The sequence below is a fragment of the Castor canadensis genome, chromosome 7, assembly GCF_047511655.1.
Source record: "Castor canadensis chromosome 7, mCasCan1.hap1v2, whole genome shotgun sequence".
Lineage (NCBI taxonomy): Eukaryota > Metazoa > Chordata > Mammalia > Rodentia > Castoridae > Castor > Castor canadensis.
The window spans coordinates 73,292,664-73,307,628 of NC_133392.1; positions in this window are offsets into that span (position 1 = coordinate 73,292,664).

The window sequence follows — 14,965 nt, forward strand, 5'->3', positions numbered from 1 at the left end:
ACAACCCCATCTGAGAAACCACAGAGACATCCATTTTTGTGGGTAGCTTAGCTTCCTATCCCACTGTAGAAGTATACCACAGGAGCAGACATCAGTAACAGAAGCAGATTACAGTAACAGACTATGAATAGTTGGGGGCTTAGGCGGGGGGAGGGGGGGAAGCTACTGGTTAAGGGGTAGGGTGTGGGACTGGCAAGTTGAGGGCCCAAACGCCAGAAACTTTCACTGGAGGTTTTATTTAGGTTGCCAAATTTTTTCACCCATGCACTGGAAAAGGAGCATAAGGCTATGAACAGAAACTACTCCAGAGGCTGGTGTCCAACCATACAACCTTCTAGTGAACTGAAAGCCTTGGACACCGAGGGGGGAATATCACCCTTTCAGATGAGCATTAACATAAAAAACTAATTCTTAATTTTTAAATGTTAGTTTGCTTTTGTTGCTGTTAAATTTTGGATGTTTTGATTGTTTATACATTTTTCTGTGTCTGAATTGGGTAATTTTACATCTTTTTTCACCAATTTTCTAGTTAGTTCTTCTTTCTCCCCCTTCCTTTTCTCTATAGTCTTTATATAAGAGCCACAAAACCTGCCTTTGACTATTATATCTTAAACCATTCATTCTTCTTCCCTTTCTTTCCTATTACCCTTCCCCTTTTATACTTTCCTCCTGTCTACAACTAGAACTTCTTTCCATTTCCTATTTTCTTCTATCTTTGTTTACTCATCCATAATCCTCCTTTGTCACCTATACTTTTAGTTGGTAAATAGATGGTCAGAACTCATTTTCTTTTTTGATTTTTTTATGTTTGTTTGCTTGTCTGCTCATTTTTCTCCTTTTCTCTTCCTCTTTCCCTTAATATTAAGTAGATCTCTTCTACCTATACCACTCCACATTCTCATTAACCCCTTCTATTAAGTTTCACCATAACCCCTTTCTGGTCTATGAAACAATATACCTTATATTATTCATTAGAGTTATCCCCACTATGTCCTTCCCATTACCACATTATTACCTTGGGTCATCCTAGATAATGAAGATTTATCTTTATTTCAATATACCTCAAAAAATACTGGAGCAATAGCAGTGACTGATCTTCTTTAGGTATTTCTATAATCTCAAGGCTGCAGTTTATTAACTGTGATATATTTAGCAGCTGATCTTCCTCTTCCTGTGTGGATTAGGGGGTGGCAGCTAGAAGCCTGGGAACTAAAGCTGGATATTTGACTACTGAAACACCCTCTTGCAATCCCCCCCCAGTGTAGAGACAAAAATATACCATGACCCAGTCACTACCCAGTCCTAAATAATCTTTGAGAAATTCCCAACTAAAGGGACAGAGGGGATTAGAACCTCCAACCAAAATGACACCAGATACATAAATCCCAAAGTAGTAATATGATGCAACAAGGCAACAGCTCTTCCTCAAAAGCCAATGACTCCACAATAAAGGATTTAAACAATAGTGAAGAGGAGAAAAAGGAAATATCAATCAATGAATTAAAAACCACAAATGATCAATGAATTGTGAAAGGAGTATAAGAAATTCAAAAGAAAACAGTAACAAGAATGTTCAATGAATTCAGAGGGTACAAATAACTAAGTGATCTCAAAGAGAATTCAAACAGATAAGTGAAATAAAGAAGACAATATATGATATGAAAGAGTAATTCAAAAAAAGGTATAAAATTCTTTTAAAAATTAATTTAAAATTTTGGAAATGGAAAGCTCAATATTCCAAATAAAAATCTCAATTGAAATTTTGGCTAACAGAGTGGAGCAGGTTGAAAATAGAGTGTCACGCAGTGGAATTTTACTCAGTCATGAAGAATGCAATTTTGTCATTCGCAAGTAAATGGATGGAACTGGAAAACATCATCTTAAGCAAAGTTAGCCAGGCTCAGAAAGCCAAAAATTGCATGTTCTCCCTCATATGCAGATTATAGACCCAAAACAAATGCAGTAATGTTATTAGACATGAGTCACACACTAAGGGGAGGATGCACAGGGGGGAACAGGGAAAGGGAAGGAAACCCAAAACTTGAATGTGATTGATGTGCTCACTATAGAGGAGCAAATATAGTAATCTTAAACTGGCAGAGGCCACTATGGGAAGGAGACCAGGAAGCAGTGAAGAGGTCTGGTGGAGATGAACCAATGTGGTTTGCAAGGCACATGTGCATGGAAGCAACACTAGGAATCTCTCTGTATAGCTATGTTTACCTCCCACTAGCAAAACTGCTATGACTTTCTTACTATCTCTTATGTTTTCTCTTCAACAAAATTGGAGAACAAGATGGCAGAACAGTTTCTGCCTGGAAGTGGTGTGTGTGTGGGGAGAGGTGACCCAAACAATGTATACACATGTGAGTAAATGTAAAACCAATTAAAAAAAAAAGAAAATAGAGTGTCAGAGATGAAAGATAAAATAGAGGAATTAAATCAATCTGTCAAAGATAATGAAAAAAATACCAAGACAATATGAATGGAGAACATAAGACCTCTGGGACACCAACAAAATACCAAACTTACTAATCATGGATGTAGAAGAAGGAGAAGAAATACTAGCAAAGGCATAGATGACTTATTCAGTAACATAATAGCAGAAAAGTTCCCCAATCTCATGAAAGGGAGGGGCACCAAACAGGCAAGATCAGAAAAGAAACACCCCACACATATAATTAAAACACTAAATATATTATATTTAAAGAATATTGAAAGCTGCAAAAGAGAAGTGACAAGTCACATATAAAGACAAACCCATCAGAAAAACAGCAGATTTCTAAACACACACTCTAAACACAAGGAGGGCATGGTATGATACAGTTCAAGCCCTGAAAGAAAACAACTGTCAACCTAGACTAGTCTATCCAAGAAAGATATCCTTCATAATTGAAGGAGAAATAAATATTTTCCACAATAAGCAAAAAAATAAAGGAATTCTTGACTACCAAACCAGTACTAAAAAGAATACTTGAAGGAATCCTACACACAGATGAAGAAAAGAGATGCAGCCAGAAAAATGCAAGAAAGAATAAATCCCACCAGCCAAGTAGAGTAGCAAACAAAGAATAGGGGAAAAGTAAACCTCAGAAAGCAAACAAAATGACTGGAAATACTACATACATTTCAATATTAACCCTAAATATGAATGGCCTCCATTTCCCCATGAAAAGATGGAATGGTGAGGTGGATTAAAAAGCAAGACCCAAACCATTACTTTCCCACAAGAAACACATCTCACTTGCAAAGACAAACATGGATTTAGAGTGAATTGATTGGAAAAGATTTTCCAAGCAAATGGATGCAGATACCAGGCAGGAGTAGTCATACTCATATTTGATAAAGCAGACTTCAGACCAAAATTAGTCAGAAGAGAGAATGAAGTTCACTTCATATTAATAAAGTGAAAAATCCATCAAGAGGAAATAATAACTCTTATTTAGCATATATGTGCCAAATGTTGGTGTATGCAACTCTGTTAAAAAACACTAGTGTATTCAAAAGCACAGTTAGACATCAACTCAATAACAGTGGGAAACTTCAATACTCCACTCTCACCAATAGATAGGTTATCCATCCAAAATTCTACAAAGAAACCTCAGAATTAATTGGTGCAGTTGACAAAATGGACTTAATATACATATATAGGGCATTTCATCTAGCTACTGCACAATACACATTCTTCTCAGCACCCCATGAAACTTTTTCAAAAATAGATATTTTAGGATACAAAGCAAATCTTAGCAAATGTAAGAAAGTTGAAATAACTGCACACATTCTACCAGATCATACTGGAATAAAACTAGAATTCAAGAGCAAAAAAACCCACAAAAAACATTCAAACACATGGAGACTGAACAACACATTGTTGAATAACCAGTGGGTTATTGAAGAAATAAGGAGGGGGATGCAAAAGTTGCTAGAATCTAATGAAAATGAAAACACAGAACCTTTGAGATGCAGGAAAGGCAGTGTTGAAAGTTTATAGCTTCAAGAGCTTCTAGAAAAAAACAGAGGGATCACAGATAAATACACTGATGGTGTTTATTAAGCTCTTAGAAAAACAAGTCAAATACAAAACTAGCAGATAGAAAGAAATAATAAAAATTAGGACAGAAATTCATGAAATATAAACATAAACCTATACAAAGAATCAATGAAACAAAATGTTGTTTTTAATGCAGCAATATTATTGGACATGGGTCACACTAAGGGGAGACTGTGCACAGGAGGGATAGAGCAAGGGAAGGAAACCAAAAACTTGAAATGTGGTTGATGTGCTCACTATATAGGAACAAATATAGTAATCTTAAACTGGCTGAGGCCACTATGAAAATGGGACTAGGGAGTAGTGAAGAGGACTGGTAGAGATGAACCATTTTGGGTTGTAATACACATCTACATGGAAACAACACAAGGAATCTCCCTGTATAGCTATCTTTATCTCAAACTAGCAAAAACGCCATGTTTTTCTTATTATCTTTTATGTTTTTTCTTCTACAAAATCTGAGAACAGGAGTTCTGGCCAGAGGCAGTGTGGGGAGTGGGCAGGGAGAGGTGGTACAAATAATGTATATACATGTAAGTAAATGCAAAAATGATTCTTATTGAGACTGTCCTGGGAATTGGGAGAGGGTGGATGAAGGAGAGCAGTGAAGGGGGTGAACTCAAGTATGATATATTTGATACATTGTAAAAACCTTTGTAAATACTCCAATGTACCCCCACCCAGCACAACAATAATAAAAAAAATTAAATAAATTTTTTTGTAAAAATAAGATTGATAAACCCTTAGCCAATCTGACTAGGAGGAAGAAGGAAAAGAGCCAAACAAATAAAATTAGAAATGAGAAAGGAAATACGATGAATACCAATGAAATCCAGAGGATCATGAGGAAGTACTTTGAAAGCATTTATTCAAATAAACTGGAAAATTTAAAATAAACTCAATACATCTTTAGAAGCATTTTACATACCTAAATTGAACCAAGAAGATAGAAATCACTTAAATAGTTGTATAATGAGCAATGAAAGTGAAGCTGTAATAAAATGTCTCTGAACAAAAAAAAGCCCAGGACCTGACAGAGTCACTGCCAAATTCAATCAGACCTTTAAAAAAGAACTAATGCCAATACGCCTCAAACTTTTCCATAAAATAGAAAGGGAAGGAACATTACCAAAATCATTCTAAGCAGCCAGTATTACACTCATTTAAAAAGTGGACAAGGACAAAACAAAAAATGATAATTATAGACCAGTCTCTTTAAGGAACATGGATGTGAAAATTCTCAATAAAATATTTGCAAACTAAGTTCAACAACACATCAAAAAGATCATACACAATGATCAAGTTGGTTTCATCCCAAGGATGCAAATGTAGTTCAACATACACAAATCAATAAATCTAATACAGCATATAAACAGAATCAAAGACAAAAATCAAATGATCAGAAAAAGTCTGAAAAATTCATATCTTTTAATGAAAAAGTTCTGAAGAAACTAGGAATAGGAATAATATACCGAAACATAATAAAGGTTATATATAACAAACTCACAACCAACATAATACAGGAATGAGACAAGTGTGATCAGTCTCCCAACTTTTGGAATTCTTAGCCAGGGCAACAAGAGAGGAAAAAGAAATAGGAGTTCAAATGAGGAAGCAAGAAGTCAAATTATTCCTTTTTACAGATGATATGATCCTATACCTAAAGAACTCTAAAAATTCCACCAAAAACCTCTTAGACATCATAAACACTTTCAGCAAAGTATCAGGGCACAGAATTCATATAAGAAAATCAGTAGTTTTTCTATACACTAACAATGAACTGACTGAGAAAGAAATTAGGAATGCAATACCATTTACAATAGCCTCAAAATATGTAGGAATAAATTGAATAAAGGAAGTAAAAGACCTTTACAATGAAAACTATAAATTACTTAAGAAAGAAATTGAACAAGACATCCAAAGATGGAAAGATCTCACAGGCTCATGGATAGGCAGAATCAAGATTGTGAAAATGGCAATCTATAATTTCAATGCAATCCCCATTAAAATTCCAATGCCATTCTTAGTAGAGATAGAAAAATCAGCTCTAAAGTTCATATGGAAGCTCAAAAGACCTTGAAAAGTCAAAGCAATCCTGAGCAAAAGAGAAACATTGAAGATATCATAATACCTGACTTCAAACTATGCCACAGAGCCATAACAATACAAATAGCATGGTACTGGCATGAAAACAGGCACAAAGACCCATAGAAGAGAATAGAAGACCCAGAAATAAATTGACACAGCTACAGTCATTTGATTTTTGACAAAGGAGCCCAAAACATAGGTTGGAGAAAAGACAGCCTCTTCAACACATGTGCTAGGAAATTTGGGTATCCACATCTAGGAGACTAAAATGATTTCAGTGTCTCTCACCCTGCACCAACAGCAATTAAAAATGTATCAAAGATCTCAATGTAAATCCTAAAACTTAGAAACTACTACTTGAAAAATATAAGGAAAACATTGGCACATGTAGGCGTAGGTAATAACTTCCTGAATAGAACTCCAATAGCTCAGGAAGTAGAGAAAGGATTGACGAATAGGACTGTATCACACTAAAAATCTTCTGCATAGCAAAGGAAACTAGACTGAGGAGACAGCATACAGAATGGGAGAAAATCTTTTCCAGCTATACATCCAACAAGAGATCAATAGCAATAATACACAGCTCAGAAAAACCCACTAAACTCCTGTCAGAATGGTTATCATAAAATATTGGTGAGGATATGGGGGGAAAAGCAATCCTATGCACTGCTGATGGAAATGTAAATTATTACAACCTCTATGGAAAACTGTATGAAGGATCCACAAAAAACAAAAGTAGAACTAGTAGGCAATCCAGAAATACTATTTCTAGGTATATATCTAGAGGAATGTAAGTCAGGATAAAATAGAGAACTTGCACACAATGTTTATTGCAGCACTATTCACAACAGCCAAACAATAGTAACAACACAAATGCCCTACAACTGATGAATGAATTAAGAAAATGTGGTGTATATATACAATGGACTATTATTCATCCATAAAGAAGAATGAAATTATGTTGTTTGCAGGCAAGTAGATGGAATTGGCAATCATCATGTTAAGCCAAGTTAGCCAGGTTCTGAAAGACAAAGGTCACATTTTCCTTTAATATGTGAAAGCTAGACCTAAAAGATAAATGTGCACATAAATACACTCATTATCTATCTATATATCTATGTGTGTATGTATCTACCTATCATCTATTGAAGAGAGACACAGACAGAGAGACAGACAGAGGGAAGAGAACATATTTGTAATTGTGGGACTGATAGAACTAGGGAAATGTGGGAGAGGAAAAGAGAATGACATGTATCTAAATACATTGCATATGCACATGAAGATGTATGAAGAAGGTATAATGAAATGCACTGAAAACTTAAAAACAGGAAGCAGGAAGTGAAAGAGAGAGTAATAGAGGGGGTTAACTTGATTAAAATAAAATATATTCATGGGTGAAATACCGCAGTGAAACCCCTTTAAACAAAGAATATTCACTAAAAAAATGAGGAACAAAAATCTAAAATATTTCTTCCTCTTCCTGCACTACCTCGTACCTGCCATTAAATCTTGCTCTTGGACGTGAGTTCTCTTGTGGGCTTTCTTTCATCTCCCCTTCATGTTAAAAAGAGAAACCAGGAGGTCTCCTGCGCCACTGCCAGATGGCATCACCCAGACAGCTTGGGAAGACGTGGACCACAAGGTGAGCTAAGCGGCACATGGTACTCCCACAGACAACCCTGGGCCAGATCAGCATAGCCCCCTGGACAGACCAACCCCACCCAGGGAAAAAAGAAAAAAAACCAACTGAATAATAAGCAATAACAACAAAAAAGACACATAGCAAAGAGGGCAGGGTGCATTGAGTGCCGAAGAGGGGGGAGGGGAAATCCCTCACAACAAGCCGGCCAGAGAAGGCAGGAGCAGCGGCACACGCCCAGAAACCAGGAGTGGGAAAGCTTGTAAAAGTGGCAATGGGAGGAAAACTCCACAGGAGAGGGGGGAATACCAACTTCCCATGTGAACTGTAAATGAACACTCAGGCCTGAGAAAGCTGGTGCAGTGTCACCTCCCCCTGTGTACTTGGAAAGCAGAAAGTTTGTAGCAGTGGTGGTCACGCCCAGGAGAACTCTAAGTAAACAAAGCCTGAGGGACTAGGTGAGTGTTAAGCTCACTCCTGAGATCTGCATAAATAAAGCTTCCAGCAACAGCTGCTGACAGCAGTGGGCAGGTGAGCCACAGCCTCAGATAGCCATTCACAGAACTGTCTCCACACTCTTTTTTTTTTTCTCCCTACCTTTGATGAGACAACACCTGCATGCTGAAAAACTTACTGAAACTGTATTGCATTTGAACTTGGGACACTTTGTGGGGTTTTTTTGTTTGTTTGTTTTTGGGTTTTGTTTTGTTTTAGTTTTTTTTCTTCTTTGATGAGACAACGACAGAACTACTTCTGAGACACCATCTCCAGGATTGGAGCCTGAGGAACTAACACCAAAATTATTAAGACTGAAAGTTTATTGCATTTGAACTTGGAGATTTTTTTTTTCATTTATTTATTTTTATTTTTATTTTTAATTTTCAATCCTCTGTCTCTCTAATGCCTGTACAGCTTACTGTTGATTAGTACACTATCTCTCCCTGTTTATGTCTTTGAAACTTTTTTGTTTGTTTTGTTTTTTTCTACTTGTTTGTTTATGTGTTCTTCCCTTTTTCTTTAACTTCTTCGCTTTCCATCTCCTCTCACCCTTCCATTCTAAATATCGCCATTGTTATTATTACAAGCTAGAAAATACTTAATTGCACACAGTACAGGGACAATAACAACACCAAGGGCAATGATGTGAAGACAGAAAAAACAGGGAAACCAGTTTCCCCACAGCAAAAAATTTGTACAGAAACCAGAGGGAAAGGAAGAAAACAGATACTCAGATCCAGACTCCAACAAAATGAAGATAAACTATGCCAAAGAACCTAATGAAGCTCACAAGAATAATCTAAAAGAAGACATACTACAGGTAATCAATGAGAATTTTATAGAGATGATACTGGATATGGTCAACCAAAATGTACAGGAGACACTCAAGAAATTCCAAGACAACAAAAATAGAGAATTTGAAAAAGTACAAGAAGAAATAAAAGAAACCATAGAAGCACTATACAAACAATGTGAAACAAAGAACATGATTAATAAAGAGATAAATGAACTCAGGACAAAAATAGACAACATTAAAGAGGAAGTGACTCAGGATATGGAAAACCTCAGAAAAAAGAATGAAATGGAATTGCAAAACAAAACGGAAGGCAAATACAGCAGAATAGAACAAACAGAAGACAGAATCTCAGAGCTCAAAGATGAAATGGTAATTAAAGGAAAAAACCAAAGAACTATTAGTTAAACAACTCAAGACCTGTGAAAAGAAAATGCAAGAACTCACCGACTCCATCAAAAGACCAAACCTGAGATTCATGGGCATTGAAGAAGGAGAGGAGGTGCAAGCAAAGGGAATGCATAATATATTCAACAAAGTAATAACAGAAAATTCCCCAAATCTAGAGAAAGATATTCCCATACAGATGCAAGAGGCCTCCAGAACACCAAACAGACCAGATCAAAATAGTACTACTAATGATGATAGGCATATCATCATTAAAACAACAAGTACAGAAACTAGAGAAAGAATATTGGAGGCTATAAGACAGAAAAAACAAATAACATACAAAGGTAAACCTATCAAAATCACAGCAGACTTCTCAACAGAAACATTAAAAGCAAGAAGAGCTTGGGGTTAGATCTTCCAGGCACTGAATGATAATAACTTCAACCCCAGGATACTCTACCCAGCAAAACTATCATTCAAAATAGATGGAGCAATAAAAGTCTTCCATGATAAGCAGAAATTAAAACAATATGTGACCACAAAGCCACCACTACAAAAGATTCTTCAACAGATTCTGCACACAGAAAGTGAAATCCAACATAACCATGAAAGGACAGACAGCACCAAATTACAGGAAAAGAAAAAGCAAGAAAGTAGAGAGTAACCTCAACTTAGGTACACACAATCAAACCTTCAAACAACTAAGACAACTAAATGATAGGAATCACCACATACCTATCAGTACTAACACTTAATGTTAATGGACTTAATCCCCCATCAAAAGGCACCATTTGAAGAAATGGATTAAAAAGGAAGATCCAACAATTTGTTGCTTACAGGAGACCCATCTTACTGACAGAAAAAAGCATAGGTTTAGGATGAAAGGCTGGAAGAAGATTTACCAAGCCAATGACCCCCCAAAACAGGCAGGAGTAGCAATACTTATCTCTGACAAAGTAGACTTCAAACTTAAATTGATTAGACGAGATAAAGAAGGACATACTAATAAAAGGGGAAATAGACCAAACTGAAATAACAATTGTCAACCTATATGCACCCAATGTCAATGCACCCAATTCATCAAACATAACCTAAAGGACTTAAAGCATATATTAACTCCAACACAGTGGTAGTGGGAAACTTTAACACCCCACTATCACCAATAGTGATAGGTCATCCAAATAAAAAATCAATAAAGAAATCCTAGATCTAAAATATACAATAGATCAAATGGACCTACTTGATGTCTACAGAACATTTCATCCAACTTCTACACAATATACATTCTTCTCAGCAGCCCATGGAACCTTCTCCAAAATAGATCATATCCTAGGGTACAAAGCAAGCCTAAGCAAATATAAGAAAATAGAAATTATACCATGCATTCTATCTGATCACAATGCAATAAAACTAGAACTCAACAACAAAAGTAAAGACAAAAACATGCAAGCAGCTGGAAAGTGACTAACTCATTGCTTAATGAAAAATGGGTCATTGATGAAATAAAAGAGGAAATTAAAAAGTTCCTGGAAGACAATGAAAATGAAAACATAACCTACCGGAACCTATGGGACACAGCGAAAGCAGTCCTGAGAGGAAAGTTTATAGCCATGAGTGCATATATTAAAAAGACTGAAAGATCCCAAATCAATGACCTAATGATACATCTCAAACTCCTAGAAAACAAGAACAAGCAAGTCCTAAAACAAATAGAAGGAGAGAAAAAATAAAAATAAGAGCTGAAATCAATGAAATAGAAACAAAAAAAACCATACAAAGAATTAATGAAACAAAAAGTTGGTTTTTTGAAAAAATAAACAAGATCAACAGACTCCTGGCAAACCTGACTAAAACGAGGAGAGAAAAAAACCCTAATTAGTAGAATCAGCAATGCAAAAGGGGAGATAACAACAAACACCATGGAAGTCCAGGAAATCATCAGAGACTACTTCAAGAACCTATATTCAAATGGATTAAAAAATCTTAAAGAAATGGTCAAATTTCTAGATCATCCAAAACCGAACGAAGAGGATATTAATCACCTGAATAGATCTATAACACAAAATGAAATTGAAGCAGCAATCAAGAGTCTCCCCAAAAAGAAAAGTCCAGGACCTGATGGATTCTCTGCTGAATTCTATCAGACCTTTAAAGAAGAATTGACACCAACCCTCCTTAAACTGTTCCATGAAATAGAAAGGGAAGGAAAACTGCCAAACACATTTTATGAAGCCAGTATTACACTTATCCCAAAACCAGGCAAAGACACCTCCAAAAAGGAGAATTATAGGCCAATATCCTTAATGAACATTGATGCAAAGATCCTCAATAAGATAATGGCAAACTGAATTCAACAACACATCAAAAAGATTATTCACCACGACAAAGTAGGCTTCATCCCAGGAATGCAGGCGTGGTTCAACATATGAGAATCAATAAACATAATAAACCACATTAACAGAAGCAAAGACAAAAACCACTTGATCATCTCAATAGATGCAGAAAAAGCCTTTGATAAGATCCAACACCATTTCATGATAAAAGCTCTAAGAAAACTAGGAACAGAAGGAAAGTACCTCAACATTATAAAAGCTATATATGACAAACCTACAGCCAGCATTATACTTAATGGAGAAAAACTGAAACCATTCCCTCTAAAATCAGGAACCAGACAAGGATGCCCACTATCTCCACTCCTATTCAACATAGTACTGGAATTCCTAGCCAGAGCAATTTGGCAAGAAGAGGGAATAAAAGGAACACAAATAGGTAAAGAAACTGTCAAAATATCCGTATTTGCAGACGACATGATCCTACACCTTAAAGACCCAAAAAACTCTACTCAGAAGCTCCTAGACACCATCAATAGCTATAGCAAGGCAGCAGGATATAAAATCAACATAGAAAAATCATTAGCATTTCAATACACTTATAATGAACAAACTGAGAAAGAATATATGAAAACAATTCCATCTACAATAGCCTCAAAAAAATCAAATACCTAGGTGTAAACCTAACAAAGAATGTGAACGACCTCTACAAGGAAAACTGTAAACTTCTGAAGAAAGAGATTGAGGAAGACTATAGAAAGTGGAGAGATCTCCCATGCTCATGGATTGGTAGAATCAACATAGTAAAAATGTCTATACTCCCAAAAATAGTCTACATGTTTAATGCAATTCCCATCAACATTCCAATGACATTCATTAAAGAGATTGAAAAATCTACTGTTAAATTTATATGGAAACACAAGAGGCGATGAATAGCTAGGCAATACTCAGTCAAAAGAACAATGCAGGAGGTATCACAATACCTGACTCAAATTATATTACAAAGCAATAACAATAAAAACAGCATGGTACTGGCACAAAAACAGAGTGAAGACCAGTGGAACAGAATAGAGGACCCAGATATGAAGCCACACAACTAGAACCAACTTGTCTTTGACAAAGTTGCTAAAAATATACGATGGAGAAAAGACAGCCTCTTCACCAAAAACTGCTGGGAAAACTGGTTAGCAGTCTGGAAAAATCTGAAACTAGATCCATGTATATCACCCTATACCAATATTCACTCAAAATGGATCAAGGATCTTAATATCAGATCCCAAACTCTAGAGTTGATATAGGAAAGAGTAGGAAATACTCTGGAATTAATAGGTATAGGTCAGAACTTTCTCAATGGAACCTCAGCAGCACAGCAACTAAGAGATAGCATAGATAAATGGGACTTCATAAAACTAAAAACTTTTGCTCAACAAAAGAAATGGTCTCTAAACTGAAGAGAACACCCAGAGTGGTAGAAAATATTTGCCAGCTACACATCAGATAAAGGAATGATAACCAGAATATATAGGGAACTTAAAAAACTAAATTCTCCCAAGTTCAACGAACCAATAAAGAAATGGGCAAGTGAACTAAACAGTTTTCTGAAAAGAAGAAATTCAAATGGCTAAAAACACATGAAAAACTGCTTGCCATCTCTAGCAATAAAGGAAATGCAAATTAAAAGCACACTAAGATTCCACCTCACCTCTCTTAGAATAACCATCATTAGCAACACCACTAACAACAGGTATTGGCGAGGATGCAGGGAAAAAGGAACCCTCTTACATTGTTGGTGGGAATGTAAACTAGTACAACCACTCTGGAAAAAAAATTTGGAGGCTACTTAAAAAGCTAAACATAGATCTGCCATATGATCCAGCAATACCACTCTTGGGGATATATCCAAAAGATTGTGACACAGGTTACTCCAGAGGCACCTGCACACCCATATTTATTGCAGCACTATTCACAATAGCTAAGGAAATAGCCAAGATGCCCCACTACTGATGAATGGATCAAGAAAATGTGGTATTTCGCACAGGAAATCAATGTGAGTCAATGCCCTGTATAGCTATCCTTATCTCAACCAGCAAAACCCCTTGTTCCTTCCTATTATTGCTTATACTCTCTCTACAACAAAATTAGAGATAAGGGCAAAATAGTTACTGCTGGGTATTGAGGGGGGGAGCGGGAGGGGGTGGAGTGGGTGGTAAGGGAGGGGGTGGGGGCAGGGGGGAGAAATAAACCAAGCCTTGTATGCACATATGAATAATAAAAGAAAAATGAAAAAAAAAATAAAAAAAAAAAAAAAAAAGAAAATGTGGTATTTATACACAATGGAATTTTATGCAACCATGAATAAGAACGAAATGTTATCATTCGCTGGTAAATGGATGGAATTGGAGAACATCATTCTGAGTGAGGTTATCCTGGCCCAAAAGACCAAAAATTGTATGTTCTCCCTCATATGCGGACATTAGATCAAGGGCAAACAGAACAATGGGATTAGACTTTGATCACATGATAAAGTGAGAGCACACAAGGGAGGTGTGAGGGTAGGTAAGACACCTAAAAAACTAGATAGCATTTGTTGCCCTCAACACAGAGAAAGTAATGCAGATACTTTAAAGTGACAGAGGCCAATAGAAGAAGGGAACTAGAGAAAAGTTTAGATCAAGAAGAATTAACCTAGAATGTAACATACATGCACAGGAAATTAATGTGAGCCAACTCCCTGTATAGCTATCCTTATCTCAACTAGCAAAAACCCCTGGTCCTTCCTATTATTGCCTATACTCTCTCTTCAACAAAATTAGAGATAATGGCAAAATAGTTTCTGCCAGGTATCGAGGGGGTGGGGGGAAGAGGGAGGTGGCAGGGGGGCAAGCAAGAGTGGTGGGGAAGGGGGGAGAAATGACCCAAACATTGTATGCATATATGAATTAAAAAAATGAATGTAAAATAGTCCTGTTCTGTGGTAGGTACTTTGGGAGGGAGTGGAGGATGAATAGAGAGGATGAAGGAGGATGCCTATGGTCAATGAACTTAATGTACTGGAATAAAGATAGAACGATGGAACCTGTGGAAATTGTTTTAGAAAGGCAGAATGGGATTAAGAACAATGGAGGGATATTGTAAGCATATATGGTAATGTCAAATGAAATCCCTTGTACAACTAA